Source organism: Homalodisca vitripennis, chromosome 2, assembly GCF_021130785.1.
Source record: "Homalodisca vitripennis isolate AUS2020 chromosome 2, UT_GWSS_2.1, whole genome shotgun sequence".
Classification (NCBI taxonomy): Eukaryota; Metazoa; Arthropoda; class Insecta; order Hemiptera; family Cicadellidae; genus Homalodisca; species Homalodisca vitripennis.
Genome location: NC_060208.1, coordinates 75,609,855 through 75,628,610, shown reverse-complemented (window position 1 = coordinate 75,628,610; position 18,756 = coordinate 75,609,855). Strand labels below are relative to the sequence as shown.

Genomic DNA, 18,756 nt, shown 5'->3' with positions numbered 1-18,756 from the left:
GTGTAAATCGCAAGAGCTTGAAATGTTGAGAAGAGCAAATATCCCAAATGGTACTTTCCACATCAATATTATTAACCCGTTCATCGAGGTAAATTCCTGAGTAAGTACAGAATCTGCTTCCTCAAGAACTAAACCATTCCCCATAATATTGTAGAAGGGACATTTGATTTTGTTAATAACGTTAAGGGGATGTAATATATTTTTAAATGGTTGATATTCAAATTAGTTTGAAAATTTAATATAACATTATTTAGTTTCGTATATGACATCTAAAAGAATTATAATGTCAGACTTAGAATTATAAAAATAGTAGTATCTTCTGCAAAACTGAATTGTATTTTCTTTGAAAATCAAAGAGTTTACATAGATCAAAAAGGTGGTTGGATCTAAAAATGATCCTTGAATAAGTACCTTAGGCATTAGCCAATAAAAACTACTTGGAGATTTGGACATTCTGGATTTTTTAGTAATATGGCTAGTCAGTCGCAAAGGCTCCTCGAACGCCAAAATACTCGAGTTTGGTTACAATTCCACGCAATCAAAGGCTGTGGATTAAGGTCAATAAAAACGCTATCGACTGCTAAGTTTTCTAGGCCTTCCACCAATCAGTTATGTAACGACATCAATAGTGTTGCAAACCAGCATCCGAAAAAAGAGTTTTGAATTCGTTGACTACAATTCTTTAAATTTTTGTCGACTGTACTAAACAAACCTTACATCGCAATATTAAAAATGTTTTAGGTGAATGTATAAACAATAAAATTGTCATTTACCTTGGACTTTACGTTTAGTTTTAAAATAGTTTAAATCATAAAACAAAAAGTCACTTGTATGCCATCGCACAATTCTGTTATCATCATTTTTGTATAAATGTCTTTATTACCAGATTCACAACTTGTAAATATTCTTGGTTACAAAGATGTATAAGTATTTACATTTTAAACTTGTTGTGTGTGAAATCTATAAAATAATAAATGAGCCTTTAAGCAAGAGAATCAGAAATTGGTTTTCAATACGTAGAATTTTATCTGACACTTCCAGGGCTAAAAGTTAACTGATTTTCGTTAAAAAATGAGTCCAAAATTATTATTTATTTCATTTTTTACGGTTTAGTTAGAGTCCACGATTTAGAGGCTCTACGATACAATTCTTAATCATTGATGTTATTTAATTATTTTTAGTAATGAATACTAGTCGTAGGATAGATTTCCAGGAGGTCAATAAAAATTTGAAAATAAGTATGGACTGTATTTCGTTAAAACATTTAGCATAATTGGATTTAAACGTCACTAGCGTATAAAGCGCTAGAAAAATCACGTTTTACGCTCTTTTAATTTGAAAACGCGGATAAAATAAATACACTACTTACTTAAATCGCTATACTATAAGATTTGTATAGCAACAATCCACCTAACACTAATACAGGAACGGAAAGCCCGCGCGGTACTAATTTAGTAGCGATCGGACTAGTGGAGGTAGCATTTCAAGGGCATTTCTTACCACTAGCGATCTAGCTACACCCATTTTGTTTGTTTTATATTTCGCATATGACTGCTAAACAAACTAATCCACAAATGGGCGTATGGCCGCTAGTGTGAAGTTAGTTGCGCCCACTCTGTTTTTGTTATATCAGGAACGAAAATCCTGGACAACGCTAAAAACGATTGCAGTATGAAGTATTCACGACACAACGGGCGGGTCCAAACATCAGGCCACCTCTACTAACACCTGACCCTAAAACTCGTTCAATTACGGCCCCTTAAACTGCAGTAAACAACACTCTACGACATATCCGTACAAGCTATTAGATACAAAATCCCATGACGGACACGGCCCGTTAAAGCCAATTATTATTAAAGAAACAAAAAGAAAAAATCAGCAGTTAAAGGTAAATGACTAGTCCGGGAAGAGTATCCGGTTATAACAACAGCCGGTTAATATGTGGCCGTTTATTATGGCGTAAACTGTACCGCAGTAACGAAATAATTTTAACTCATTAACAAATCTCATTTCTTAGTCAAAGGACTTTTTCTTCTATAAATGAATTAGACATCACACGGATCTGTAGGTATAAAAGTAATTTTATTCCATCAATGCGATTAAAACTGTTCCTTGTTAAGTTGATAAATCCTAAATGAGTTAAAGTGTACGAATATATTTTGCCGGGTCAAAAATAAGTCTGCGGAGTCTCCTGAAGAGAGACCACTTATGCCAGCATATTATTACAGCAGTAGAGACATTAGAAATGGTCCTGTTTCGGTTATATCACTGACACAAAGTAAACGAGAGGACAAGTTACCCCTAGAGAGATGTGTCACGATAATATAGCTGAATGAACGTGTCTTTAATCTAATCGAATAACTGTTATCATTCCCGGAAGTTATCCATTAAACACCCTGACTAAATATGACATGAATGGTTCACACCTGTACTCATAGAGTCGAATCCGGGATACACAAATCTGTGTGTTACAAATCAGCTGAACATTCTCTTGCTCTTCATGGGAATCGATATAAATAGGAATTACCTTCTATGCACTATTCTGGGAATAACTCAAATTTAGCTTCCACCTTAGAGTCTGTAAGTGCAAACTTAATTAATTACTTATGTACGTAATGTAACATTGCAGACAGCTGTTTCACGAGCATCTTTTATCTTAAATTTCAATAGCTCAGACCTAGGGCTGGCCACAGCACGTGCTACCTGAGTATGGAGTAACAACACACAAACTGCAACACAACCATACCAGCCATTTCGGCGACATATTATAACTCACTGTCACGAAATGTTTGCCTGCTCGAATAACCTTGGCGTCGATAATTATTCTGGAACGCCGTTTTTGTAACAAACGCCGCCGGTATAATACCAGTTACAGTTAACTGTTGTTCTCTGAGGTATAGAAAGTTATTTACTTTATTTTGTTATTAACAGTTAAATGCAGAAAATACTACCTGTGTCAGTGTAGCCCCAAAATGTTGTTAAACGTTTACTATACATGTTGCATTTACAACAAAAGTAAGAAGGAAATTTAAACCTGCGAGGAATTTCTCCTTAATGTTTGTGAATAAAACGTTCTAAAGAAAACATTTATAGCAAAACTATAGTCCTTACTTTGTGAATTATAATAAGACATTTACTGAGTAAAAAACGAACAAGGCAAGACATGTTTATCTTCGGAAGCAGGCTACTTGGTGCTTGGAACAGATTCAGAAAAGTCCTAAAATAAGGTATAATACATTAGAAATGTAAGAACGGGTTACGTTCTCTCCGCTGAGTCGATAAGGTGATTAGCTCTATTAACCCGAACACTTTTTTGCACTTTACAATTTACATATATATATAATGTGGTGTAATGGTAGCACATTCACCCGGCAAGTGAGAGATCCGGGTTCGACTCCCGGCGGAGCAAGTACTTTTTGCGATTCAGTGTTTATTGAAATTAAATAAGGCTATTGCCATTTATACAATTTAATGTAAATAAAAGTCGTTTGACAGGTATTTGGTCTTCCGATCATATGTTAGTTTGTTTATTTAAACTCATATGTGACAGATACGGCCAAATACAAAATAATTTAATCGGAAAAAGTAAGCGCTCTGTGGTGTAATGGTAGCACATTCACCCAGCAAGTGAGAGATCCGGGTTCGACTCCCGGCGGAGCAAGTACTTTTTGCGATTCAGTGTTTATTGAAATTAAATAAGGCTATTGCCATTTATACAATTTAATGTATATATATATATATTATTGCCATGACCCAATACAATTACGTTCCGCACGAACAAAAAGACGAACAACGACACAATCTTCATAATTAAACGAAACAACCAATACAGCTCGTCCCAAAACTAATCCATTAACTAATACTAAACTTATCGACCTAAAATTATAAAAATGAGCTACAATATTATAGTTTAAACAATAACCATTTTCTATCATACAATAATAACTTTTCAACGATAGAATTCCTACACATTTTCCAGTTCAAATAAGCAAGTTTTCAAACCATTCAGGAGTGTATAAATAGTTTACGAAATTGTATTAAACCTTTAATAAATTAATTTATTTGGTATTTACAATTAATTAAGATACTCATTTCTACTCCAGATTTTATTTTAAAGTTCGTATACCAGATAATTAAACACAACTATTTTCACAAGTCATATGTTAATTTTTTAATGCTATTCTACAATATAAGAAAATGTTTTTTGATTATTTTAATTACAATTTCGTGTACACAAATTAAAATAAAATATTATGACATATTTATACACACTGTAGTAAAGGGTGTTTTTCTGTCAATGCGAAAAACCAAGAAGCGATCCTGTCTATTAGCACTCGCCTTGCAACTATAAAAAGGATCGTGTGGACTGTACCAAACGTTCTTGGCCTAAAAATACAGCCGTTCCTTTCTTTTCCTCTATGCCTGCAGATAATACATCTTAATTTGCCATAACAATAGCACCTCTGACTGAATACAAAACAAATTCTGCCAACTTAACAGGTCAAGATACCCAAAAGAAAAAAATGTTTAGACCGATATGAAGAAATGATAATTAGCAATGGGTGAATGAATAGTACAAGGTACAATTCTTCGTGTGAAGTTTATTTTTGACGATGGAAGGATTGTGAAGGAAACAGGATTTTTCCGAACATTTGTCATCGTTCAGTGAAACAAAAAAACAGTATCACTACGTTTCGAGATCTGCAAGCTGATCTCTTCTCTCAGTTATTTACCTGCAGAAGAGATCAGATTGCAGATCCCGAAACGTAGTGTTACTGGGTTTTTGTTTCACTGAACGATGACAAATGTCCGGAAAAATCCTGTTTCTTTCACACAAGGTACAAGTGCGCCACACCAAGCCTTCTCTGAGTTGGCATACAACATTTCAAATCTATAGGTCATTTCATTCTCGAGATGTCCTGCGGACAGATAGACAGACAGACAATCATATAAACATTTACACAAAAATTACGCATCATACCACTCGTTGTAGAAATGAAGTTTCCTGCAAAGTTTAAAATATACGTATAAAATACTTTGTAATATTTCTTGCCACATGATAAATTCAAATTTTTGTTCATTAACTTGGGTTTTGTATCAGTGTTTAAATAATAAAAGTATACGACCCAGGGTTCTATAAAATGTTTTTGCTTTAGGATAGCTAGGCTACATGTTTTAATGTGTCACATGTTTGAAACTCTTATGAGTGTGGTGGCTTGTGGGAGGCTAGGTGTCCACCCGCAGCTTCTAACAAAGGTATATAAAAGTGTAATTAGATCTAAGCTGGAGTATGGTTGCTTTATTTTTGGTCATGCCCCAAAAGTCAACCTTAAAAGCCTACAAATAGTCCAAAACCATGCTTTAAGATGCATTCTCGGAGCTATGAAATCTTCCCCAACTAATACTCTGCATGCAGAGGCAGCATTACCTCCCTTACATATAAGGAGAGAATTCTTAACAGAGAAAATATTGTTTAAAACACTAAGTAATCCACAACACCCATGCTATGTGAATATAAGATATTTACATGCAGTAGCTTATCATCATAAGTACTGGGTCAAAAAAACCAAACCTCTATACATGGAACTGGTGAACACAGTAGATAATCTGGCGAATCTAAACAATATTGCAGTAAGTGATTCAAATCTTTTGGAATTCGTTGATAGCCCCCTACTGCTTAAGAACTTAAAAATATCATTTGAACTACAGATTGATGACACAGTTGGTAAAAAATCATTACTCCCACCAGAAGCCATTAAAGCATTATTTCTAGAATTAATGAGAAAAAAATATGAAAACTATCTAAGAATTTACACTGATGGCTCACGAAGCAAGGATGGCGCAGGCTCTGCCGTGTATATACAGGACTTAAAAATAGAATACAAATATAAACTTCCAAACCAGGCATCCAGCTATTCCGCAGAACTGTATGCCATAAAGAAAGCTGTTGAAATAGCAAACGAACAAAATTATGATAACATTGTAGTATGTTCTGACTCAAAAGCTGCTATACTAGCCATAAAGGCAGCAAGTTCAGCAGATTATGAAGAAAATCTGGCATCAGCCATTACAATCTGCATGATGAGAGGTAATAAATACTTCACTTTTCAATGGGTACCAAGTCATGTGGGGATAGGTCCCAATGAACATGTAGATAGGCTGGCAAAAGAGGCAACCCAAGCAGGTGAAGAACCAACAGATTTTAAAGTGTCATTGGAAGATTTTGTTGGCACAATTAAACAATCACTACTTGCCCCTGATAGCCCCTCCCCATGGTATAATAATTACAAACTGAGTAGAAATAAAATAGTAACGATAAATAGACTAAGAATTGGACATGCTTGGGTTAATGAAACCCTATTTAAGATAAATTGTTATTTCACTCCGTTATGCCTCAAATGCAATGCAGGTTCCATAGAAAGTCTTCAACATTTAATCTTTGATTGTGTGCAATATAACGACTTCAGGCATGAATTGCTCACTAAACTGAAAGCGAAGAAAATAGATCCACCTTATATATTGAAAGATCTTTTAACAAGCTTTGATATGGAAATAATACTGGAAATTGTAAGTTTTCTTAAATCTATAAATAAGGTAATATAACAAAAATATAAACACAAACTAACATAACTAACATAACATAAGTCTTGAAAGTGACGTTACATACAAGAATGTTTATCGAGGTTCCATGCTCAAAGTAAGTAGAACCTGCTGAAACTCAGCAAACAAGAAGAAAGAAGAAGAAGAAGAGTATGTTTACAAATTTATATATTCTGATATTTTTTCGTTGTTATCATGGCTACCCATAAGACTAGTGTAAAGTATTCGCTAATGCTCAGCCAAATCCTATAGAGTGACATTTACCAACATAAAACTCAGTGGTCCTCATATAGAAATGAAGCTTCATATACAATTTCAAATCTAGAGGTCAGTTCATTCTCAAGATATCGTGCAGACAGACATACAGACAAAGTTTTTATTTCAGCCCCACAGTGATAGGATTCGCTACGCTTGGCCAATTATTCATTAAGATTGGCCTTAGCCGTAAATAAATTACCCACAATAAACCAAAGGCAACTTAAGTGTTACGTGGAACCTGATTCGTGGTTGTTCCGTTCATATCAATATTCTCCCAAACTCAATTCCATCGCAACTCAAATGTGACATGAGCATCTTTAAAAAAAATCGTTATCGAAAGAGTTAACTACAAAATAGTAACAAAGAATAATTACAAAAACTAATAAACGAAGATAGAAACACCGCCCCTTTTACATACCAATCCCTGGTAACTAAGTTGTTAGTGTCTCAGTTTATCACATCAGGGATCCGAGTTCAAATCCCCGTTCAGGGACAGCCTTTTAATTCTAAGCTTTTAATCATCTGCCCTAGCCTTAAGTAATGCCCTAGCCATTGCTAGAACGATCATACACCAAAAATAGGAAAATAATATACAGCACAATCGAAAAATGGTACATTGTAGTGCTTTCTCAGCAGTAGATGATGAAATCCGATTCACGTCTCTGTAGGTATGTTATCTGTCTAAAGAGTTGACATAGATACTGAAATTTGGGGTGAAATTCTATCTTTACTACCTCAACATCGGTACTGAAGATAGGAAAAAGCCAATTAAGATCCTCGATTTCTCAAAAATGACTCTGAACAACAAATTTAATGTAAAGCACATAAATACAGGTTAAGAGGGAGTTAAAAGGTCAAGCGTTTTCGTTTCCCTACGATCATAGCGGTCGCGGCTGGGTTGCTCTCCTGGACATAGACACCCGGCTCCCATCCATCGTTGTGATGCGGCAGCGGATTAAGCTTAGTTCCACTACTACGCACTACGTGTCCGTATGTCTCCGCCGTGCCGTTCGCTCCCCTCACCGGCTACCATGCCTTCTCTCTCACCCGCCGCGATCGTGGCAGGAACTACGTGGACATAGACACCCGGCTCCCATCCATCGTTGTGATGCGGCAGCGGATTAAGCTTAGTTCCACTACTACGCACTACGTGTCCGTATGTCTCCGCCGTGCCGTTCGCTCCCCTCATCGGCTACCATGCCTTCTCTCTCACCCGCCGCGATCGTGGCAGGAACTACGTGGACATAGACACCCGGCTCCCATCCATCGTTGTGATGCGGCAGCGGAGTAAACTTAGTTCCACTACTACGCACTACGTGTCCGTATGTCTCCGCCGTGCCGTTCGCTCCCCTCACCGGCTACCATGCCTTCTCTCTCACCCGCCGCGATCGTGGCAGGAACTACGTGGTCATAGACACCCGGCTCCCATCCATCGTTGTGATGCGGCAGCGGAGTAAACTTAGTTCCACTACTACGCACTACGTGTCCGTATGTCTCCGCCGTGCCGTTCGCTCCCCTCACCGGCTACCATGCCTTCTCTCTCACCCGCCGCGATCGTGGCAGGAACTACGTGGACATAGACACCCGGCTCCCATCCATCGTCGTGATGCGGCAGCGGATTAAGCTTAGTTCCACTACTACGCACTACGTGTCCGTATGTCTCCGCCGTGCCGTTCGCTCCCCTCATCGGCTACCATGCCTTCTCTCTCACCCGCCGCGATCGTGGCAGGAACTACGTGGTCATAGACAACCAGCTCCCATCCATCGTTGTGATGCGGCAGCGGATTAAGCTTAGTTCCACTACTACGCACTACGTGTCCGTATGTCTCCGCCGTGCCGTTCGCTCCCCTCATCGGCTACCATGCCTTCTCTCTCACCCGCCGCGATCGTGGCAGGAACTACGTGGTCATAGACAACCAGCTCCCATCCATCGTTGTGATGCGGCAGCGGATTAAGCTTAGTTCCACTACTACGCACTACGTGTCCGTATGTCTCCGCCGTGCCGTTCGCTCCCCTCATCGGCTACCATGCCTTCTCTCTCACCCGCCGCGATCGTGGCAGGAACTACGTGGTCATAGACAACCAGCTCCCATCCATCGTTGTGATGCGGCAGCGGTAGTTCCACTACTACGCACTACGTGTCCGTATGTCTCCGCCGTGCCGTTCGCTCCCCTCATCGGCTACCATGCCTTCTCTCTCACCCGCCGCGATCGTGGCAGGAACTACGTGGACATAGACAACCAGCTCCCATCCATCGTTGTGATGCGGCAGCGGAGTAAACTTAGTTCCACTACTACGCACTACGTGTCCGTATGTCTCCGCCGTGCCGTTCGCTCCCCTCACCGGCTACCATGCCTTCTCTCTCACCCGCCGCGATCGTGGCAGGAACTACGTGGACATAGACAACCGGCTCCCATCCATCATTGTGATGCGGCAGCGGAGTAAACTTAGTTCCACTACTACGCACGACGTATCCAGTACACCACGCCCGAAACAATGAACTAGAAAAGTGTATTGTTACATAAAGTATCCAGAAGTAGACTACTATACAGGCAGAAAAATATAGTAACTGTATTGAATACAGTAAATGCCAGGTCAGAATTTACGTTTATTAATTGTTTTGGGTTGGCACCTCAGTTGGAGTGGTCGATGTGTAATATACCCTAGATTTTACGCTAAATGTCAGTACGCGAGAATCAGTACGCCCGCCGCGGCCTTTGCAGTTTAGCCGCCAGTGAACACTGTCTCATCCACAAACAGATTGAGATCGATGTACAATCTTTACCATACATATTAGAATACTTTTTTGGCTTGGTAAGGATAAAAATACCCCTTCCCTTTTTAAAAGGGGGAGTAGAAACCGATAACTTTAATGTCATTCCATGTTATTTTAAAGGTCTACTCAATGGAAACACAATGACATGAACAAAATAGGTATCTCTACGACGATCCTAGCAAAAGGTATGGGCACAAGGAATTACATGTCACAAGGTGGGGTTGCAATTTGAAAATTTAAAGTGACCCCTCACCTTTCAAAAAAGGGAGGGATGGATTTGTACGATCCAAAAAGTTAAAAAAAGTATCTTAATAATATGTAAGGTGAAGATTTTACATAGATATATATATATATATAATATATATATATATATATATATATATATATATATATATATATATATATATATATATCTTAAGATATTATTTTAAATCAATTATAAGTATTGTATCAATAGGAAAAGGGAAATGTAGAAGGATTACTCTATCAAAACCACCAGCGCAGCGTATCCTTAATTTCAGAATCTGTTTATAATTATCCAATTTATTTAAATTATTATATTTAGATAAATATTTTCAAATTTTGAAAAGTAAGTGATAACAACTCAGAAGCTTTAAATAACCAGAAATACATTTTAGGTTGGGTAGGAGCAATAACAGCATTTATAATTACACTCTAAAGGCTAATATAGGATTAATTTGCATACAAACCGAACTACCAAGAAGGCTAAGTATATTAATAACATTTGTCGTCGCTAAATACGCAAAATAAATTATGTTACATAATTTAACTCTTTAATTGGGTTAGATGTAAGTATCTCAGAAGGAATTTACCTAACCCTGATTACACATAAGCATATAACGCGACTTAGAAGAAATGCAATCAGTAAAAACTTATTTACAAGTATAGTTATGTTAACTTTTAGAAAAATCTATAGTAGGCCCTACCACGTGGAGGAGAATGCAATGCAATTTTACCACGTTTAAACTACACGTATTTTAAGATTTAAACCAAGTTTACTTATAAAAATATATGCACAAATTAATCCTATATAATAGAGTAAAACTTTTGACTTGGTATAGGTTTTTTTTCGAAAATTTAAACATGTTGAGTTAAATGAAACAAATTCTAAACTATAAATCGATTCTGAAGTCCTAACTATACTGACAGTTTTGAAACAATAATCCTTCTACTACTCTTTCCTCTTCGTATTGATACAATAAGAAAAACATAAAATAAAGATTTTAAATTTAAATTTTAAACCAAAATTAAGTGAAATATAAATATAACGCTACATCATACTACTCTATGACCAGCAAAAATGAACGAGTATTTACTGCCAAATAGGAAGAAACTTAGGATTAATCTGATACGGGAAATCCAAACATGTCCACCTTGTAGTTTATCATTAAGAGCACCTTTTTTAAACAAATAAATAGTTAAGAACAATAAAATTTATATCTCACAAGTTTTGACACATTTGTTAAATTGGAGTTTAAGTCAACACCTAATTGTTTTCTCTTATTCCAATCAAAATATATGCTACTGTATTAAACATTTATTCTAGAAATTTAAATGAGATTTCACTAATTAGTGAGGTGACGGATCAACGTGTCAAGGATAAAGTACTCGTAACGGTAGTTTTTATGTAGGCTCATTAGCACCACTTGTCATGTTCTAAAAGTGTGTAAAAAGCATTTAAATTGTACATGTGAAAACAACTTTAATTTTAAAACGATAATCCAGTCGTTTAAGTATGCATAGTAAACCAAAAATAATGAATTTAAATAAATAAGGTTACCTACATGTCCGTTGCCCATGCAACTTGTTAACGAACGGCCGTTTTGCAGTTGGCCGTTTCGCGCGTGTTTGTTTAATTATTCATGTTGTATTGTACTTTTATTCTTAAATAAATGTTCAGTTTTTAACAAATTTGTCGACCTAATTTTACAATGTGACAGGAGGAATACTATAATTGAATCTTATATTTATACTGCAATAAATTTGTGTTCCTTAAAGAAATTTACGCATGTTTTGTTGGCACTACTGTTCAATATTGAACACTGAGCCTGTTCATCCAGCTGCAGTCAATTATTGAAATTTGCACTGTAACCACGAACCACAAACCATCAGGCAACTACTTAAAATATTTTACTTTACAATATTGGTAGAATACATTGTGAAGCTGAACAGTGTATCGGTCTTTGGGCAGTTGAAGCAGTCTTTAAACTCCATGGATATGTCAATCCACCTAAACGTTGCTCCACTACCTTCGGTAATGTCAATCCGCACCAAATTCTTGAACAAGAAATCAATTTTCCAGGAGTGCAGACTGGTGAATAGAGAAATGGCATCGTTGAACCAAATTTTTCCAATGGCACTGTAATTTGAAACTCATACCTTGTGATGGGAGAAGTGACAGAAACATACATTTACCAACTATAGCAAAACCAAAACATTTTCGACCGCCAGGTTAGCTGTTTCATCTTCTGCAAAAATAGATTGAAAATCACTTCGAAATATCTCATAGAAATTCTTTGTTAAAACATCATGTGAGAGGGTTTCTTGAGGCAATACCAAAACTATTTCTGACCGTCCTAGCTAAAACTACGAAAACATTATCCTTTACCAGGAAAACAAAAATTCTTTTCTGCAAATAAAATATATTTTCATAATAATATCCCTTTTAGAATTATTAATTGTTTAATGAAATCAGATGATAAAGAAACCCCAGAACAGTGAGCAATAAAGGGTGGCCACACGGCGAGGAATCGGAAGAATGCTCTTCGGATCGTTCAAACTGGATGTGACGTGATTTGACATGTAGCGTGATATTGCCGTGTAGATTATCTGAATCAGAGGTGATTGTGTTCTCTATCCTAACCTGCGCTCATATACAACAAAACCACGTTACTTTTATTAAACCTTTATCGCGAGATAATTATGGTATGATTTTAGTCAACCATCTGTTTCTTCGCATAACTACTTCCTTTGTCATAAATTACGGAACTATTAAATCATTTTTATTGAATAGAGAAATTTTGTCTGACAGAGTTTTGCCACTCTCCACTCACACATAGGCCTACATACGGCAGTGTTTTATTAGCCTCTGTTTCCAAGTTACCGGATTCGATTGTTGTACAAAAGGTATAAGGCCTAAAATGAATCAAACTGTTTTGTCATCTTGTTTCTATTAATATCAAATATTTGGAAAAATTCGTTATTAGTAAATACAAATTTTAGGAATGGGGAGGTATAACGGAATCTGACTAAAACTTAATGTGTTATATGTGTTACTAGAACAAAACAAAATGTGAATATAAAGTTATTTCTAACAAAGACATTCTGATTTTAAGTATTGAATTATCTGCTGCATCACATTAAACAAAACACTATTCAATAAATGTTTAAGACTTGAAGTACAAAATAACTATTAACTAATAATCATTTTTCTAAGAGGGGATGGTGTTGTAATATTGAAATCCGTTAAAAACAACTTTGCAAAAAACAATTCTATTACAAATCTTTGAGGGGGACAAAATGGCTCCCAACTATTCACAAGTAAAATTACTGATATTGGTAGCTTTTTTATCAATGGAATTTGTATGCTTTATTACGTTTACTGGAAAACAGGAATACAATATTGTAAAATTTATGCTTTATAAGGATAAAGAGGGTAGATTCCAATCCTCGAAACGTTGTGACAAACCTTTTGTTTTGTATAACGATGGCAAATGTTATCCTTTCAAACCTTCTCTCGTCAATAACAAACTTTAAACAGAGAACATTATTTTCTGTTGAAATATAATATACTAGTACTAATATAACTAATAAACATTATTAATTCCATATCTTTAAATCACCATTCCGCCATTGTTATTGTTGCATTTATTCAGCTAATACATTAAGAAAAACAACACAAAACCAGCTTTTCATTAAATTAACATCGTAATACTTCATTCTTTTGTTTATATTAAAAGAAGACTATTTATATAATCCAAATTTAGTTGAGAAGAATTAATTGTAATTGTTTTTGTTTTCAGCCCATTGTAAGCTGTTGGTATTCGCCCATGTAATGGACATCTGCCCGTTGCTTCCTGTGAGTTAATTGTTAAGTGCGGCACAATTTATAAGGTAAGTTATTGAATGTAATTTATTGGTTGGTTGGTGCCAATCACTGAGACAGGGAATGTCACGTAAGCACGTGTAGCAGGTGTGTGATAACTACGGTAAATGTGGGCTGCGGGTGGGCTGGCAGTCCACTCAGCCGGTGTGCTGTAGGACATGAGCGTTGGATCGTTCATTAACTTACTGCGGTCGGCTAAAGCTCAGGCGGTACAGGGTGGTTTGACATTACAGACGTTTTAACATATGGGCAGACCAGGCTACACATTTTCGGATTATGCGTCCAGTTTAGATCAAAACTTGTTATAAAACAAATCGACAGTGTAGCTATTTTATGAAATAATTTCAGTATTACCATTACAAATTGCGACTTTACAATTGCAACGCTAAATTTGTAAGAAGAATATATTGTATTTTATTTGTACATTTCCAAAGAGTGGCACTTAAAACTTTTTAGGCCGAAATGGCTCTATGTCTTTAAAAGCTACTAAATTTATCAAAAACTAAAACTATTACTAAAAAAGAATCAGACAGTAGATTATTATTAATGAAAAAGTAAGCAATGTTCTACTAGTATGTAGTGGTGAATGTAATTGATTAATTACTTAGTTTACTTGAGTTGCCACCTCACCTCACCGGAGTATTTCTACTCAATAGCTGGCCAGAATGTATGCTTACTATAATTATACAAACCCTTGTGGTTTTGTGGTTTTAGTAGTCACTGGTTCTAAATTTAAGGCAGAACCCAAACTTTAAAATGGCACTCATGAATAGGGTCAGAAAATATTTCAACTTTAGCAGATTTTTTTAAGAGTGTACTTTAAAGACCTTGAGTTTATTCCTATAAGAGCAATTGACTTCCCTCATGCACTTATAGCCTTTTTTTATATACTCGAATCTGGATCTCTCACTAGCTGGGTGAGTGTGCTACCACTACAACACAGAGCCCTTACTTTTTACGATTCAATTTATATATATATATATATATATATATATATATATATATATATATATATATATATTCAATGAAAACAGAAAAAATATTTTAGGATATTTTCCATGGACCAAGAGGAGCTAAAAAAACTAAATGCAACAAATGGTCTATCTCTTTTTGCTAATCATCGTCTGTCTGTTCGTATATGTATTTTATTTTTTATTTAAGAAACCAGTAAAGATGTAAAAATTAAAATTGGTACAATTAATTATTTTTCTTGCACTCTCCAATCAGGAGAAAATTAAAGCTATAAATTATCACACCACATATTAAGATGATTGATGGTTAAGTTTTTTAAGCTTAATACTGAAAAATTCATAACGTATGCAAATTTTTAAAGAATAATAAAGTTACTATATCTAATTAGAAACATTTTGACACCTAATACATAAAAATAAGCCAAGAAATTATGCAGATGTAAGCTTTTAACTTTGTAATGCACTGCAAACTATTCATTGTTCACATGTTTATGGCATCATTTATGATGCATTAGAACGGTTAAAAGTTTTTATCTACATTATTTCTTGGCTGATTTTTATGTATTAGGTGTCAAAATGTTTCTAATTAGATATAGCACTTGTTATTATTATTTAAACATTTTTATAATTTTATTAGTTTTTACACTACGGTATTAAGCTTTAAAAATTTCTATCTGCCATCTTGAAATCTGATATGATAATGAAATATGAATTAATCTTTTGATTTGAGATCCAAGTATCAAATTTGAGTTTTATATCTTCGCTGGTTTCTGAAATAAAAAATAAAAACATACACAACCAGACAGTAAATGAAAGAAGAGATAAACCATTTATTGCATTTAGTTTTTAGTTCCTCTTACTCCATGGAATAATATCCTACAGTTTTTTAGAGTTATGTTGCACTCTGTATACATACACTTTAAAAAGTTAGATACTTTCCTAAGCATTCTTGCAGTGATCAAAACTGTTAAAAAAATATTTTTCCTGCCTTAAAAACGTTATCTTCAAGGGCCATGGCTAGTTGTATGCCAAAAGTTCGATCATTTACTTGAGGATCATAGCTGTGTGGATAATATTTGAAATTTTCCTAGTTGAGCCAAAACTTGTTCTGTTGTAAAATTTCAACTGGCTTTCGCGAGTCCATCACCATATATTGACTTGTGCTAGCTTAACCATATTGTATTTAGTCCTTTTGCACCTGAAGAAGTGAATGAATTCTAATTCTCAAAACGCAGTGTCCTTAACTTGTAAAACATAATTAATGATGGTAAATGTCCAAAATCCTGTTATCCTTTCAAATCAACTGTCGTCAATAATAAGTTTGAAACAAACAACTGTAAGTTTGTTTAAATTAATTAAATGCAAACACTAATTTTTATTTTTTTATACGAGCAAATAAATTCTTATTCTAATTTTTGTTTAAAGTGTATTATTGACGATTTTGGTATAAATAACTGATGTTATAACCTTGTTGCTCTCAAAAACTTTAACATTAGCTTATATACAAGAATCTAACAATATTAGTAAAGCTGCATGGAAGGGTATAAACTTGGTAACAGGTTGTACTGTAGAAAATAGTGCAAAAGATCAGTGTACCTATCATGCCAAATGACTTTAATGAATTCTTTGGAATCAAAAAGTTTTCATGTGAGAATGTAGCTAATTCCTTAAATACTTTAAATTCGTCTTGTAACTAAATGCCAATATCTCCTTTTAAATGGCAGGAGGTTAGGCGTAACACTGTAAAAAACTTCATAAATCTAAATCAGATGTTTTTGATATCTCAAAGTTTCTGTTAAAAATATCTTTGAAGAAATTTAAAAACCTCTATCACATCTAATTAACTGGACGTTAAATGGGGTGGTCTTTCCACAGTCTTTGAAATTTACAACTACTGTCCCAGTTTATAAAAAGAGCACATAAACTGGGTGAGGGACTGGAGGCCTGCTAATTTAAATAACATCATGTTCTAAGAGATTGTCCTAATTTTCTTATAAGGATATAGTCTAATCTTTGGATATAAAATGTTTTGCTTACTTTTTTTACCTCACTTGTTTCTGTCCTATTGCAATCTATGGGCTTAGCCACATCGTAATTGCCCCATTGTCTTACTCCTTTTCTTTAGTTTCAGACAATAGAACATTTCTTTTGGCAGAGGGTTTATTTGATAGCCATTTATCCTTTAGGATTCTACAACAGATTACAAAGAAAATCTGCAATATAAACAGATTCAGATCAAATCGTAGGAGGTACACTTGAGGATCATTAGAATGGACCTGAGTTGGATCATCTCATATTAATTTTACAAATCTTATTTTTTCTCAACTATGCACATCAGTTAAGTTATACTTTACCAGTAAACCGCTATTATAATAAGAGAATAAATAAGAGCAATGATAAATTCAGTTACCTTCAAAGCCAAAATGATTTGATTCTCAAAGCAAAAATAACTTGAGAGCTGTAAATGTTTTCAAAATGAAAGGATGCAGCACCATATATATAATATATGGTGCTGCATCCTTTCATTTTTAAAACATTAATTATATATATTTATTTATTTATTGAAATTATATATATATATATATATATATATATATATATATAGAGCCTATTAATATCATATTTATCTAACAAACAAATGTAAAAATAAAATATATAACCGAATAGACACCTATGATGAAAATATAATCAAAACTACGAATCTCAACAATTTGATTACTAGCTTGAAGTATACAACATAAACTAATTAAAGGTGGATTGAAACATATTTACAAGGAAGACTAAACTACCTCAAAATACTTAAAAATAATACACAGATATGTTCTACATTTTACAAAAGTAACATGGATTAAAATTCTTGTCATGATATGTTAAAAAATTTAAGTTTTTTTTTCAAGACAGATAACGTGGCTGTTTTATAGCTTCATTAGCTCTATGTGTGAATGTGAAAAAGCAACTCTAACTAGCATTGAGTTTTTTTTTTACTTTATTTCATAAAATAACAAAAGTTCTTTATTTTCCTTTGAGACTTTTTACTATTTATTTCAAATTATATTCTTAAAATAAATTCTCCTTTCATATTCTTTCACGAGTATATGTTTGTATAAAAATTGTCTTATTCCTTTCTGATAACTTGCTTAAGTAACTTCAGACTCATAATATAACAAAATAAAACCTTGGACTAATCTTTGAAGATAAAACATATTTAATGCTTCGGTATACCAATACTCACAATATTAGGTGTAAATCAAGGCAACACAACTAATGTTAATTATATTATTATATTTTCATCACAAATTGTTAAATATACAATCATTATTAATGTTTTTAAATAATTAGCCGTTACTGGCTACTTTTAACTGCCCTTCAAAATATAATGGAGTTGTCATAAGTGATTGTTTTTTAACAATATTAAAACTATAACTAACATTACTGAGGTTAGTAATCCTCAGTAGAATATATTTCCCTCTCCAAACCACGTCCACTTGAATGTCTAACTTAAACCAGTAATATGGAACCTTAAAGTCAGAGATCATAACAATTTCTTTGTGAGTATTATATAATAATATTTTGTCTCCACAAAACTCCATTGAATTATTTTCTCTTATTGTTATCTTAAATTTTAGTAGTTTTATAAATCACATTGGTATTAAGATTTGAAACGAGAATACACAAAACACCTAAGTCTGCAAGGTAAATGGACCTTGCAAAATATTATTGTATTGTCAGTTTAACAGTTTCTATTATAAGACCAATTGGTTAATGCTCTAAAGATAAAGAGCAACAAAGTTATAACAGAGTGCACAAATATACTTAAGTCTTTAAGGTAAAATGGTCCTTGTGAAATATCATTGTATTGTCAGTTTAATAGTTCCCATTATAAAGCCAATTGGTTAGAGCCCTAAACAAAAACTACCTCTTACAAAAGTTTCTTAACAAGCACAATGAGGAAACATGAACATCCAAATAAAATCTTATGACATCATAATGAGTAGTACTCTATTTGAGGTTTCACTAGTAACTAT

At 34.4% G+C, this 18,756-nt stretch overlaps 1 protein-coding gene and 1 long non-coding RNA gene across 2 annotated transcripts in view; one reads left to right on the top strand and one right to left on the bottom strand.

The window, feature by feature from the left end:
- Positions 1–18,756, top strand: part of LOC124354201 — a 54,340-nt gene that overhangs the window by 20,466 nt on the left and 15,118 nt on the right. The window contains exon 2 of the long non-coding RNA XR_006921663.1: positions 13,678–13,768. This is a non-coding gene — a long non-coding RNA (uncharacterized LOC124354201). The remainder of the gene's footprint in view (positions 1–13,677; positions 13,769–18,756) is intronic.
- LOC124354199 (calcium-transporting ATPase type 2C member 1-like) overlaps positions 1–18,756 on the bottom strand; it is a 110,351-nt gene that overhangs the window by 82,075 nt on the left and 9,520 nt on the right.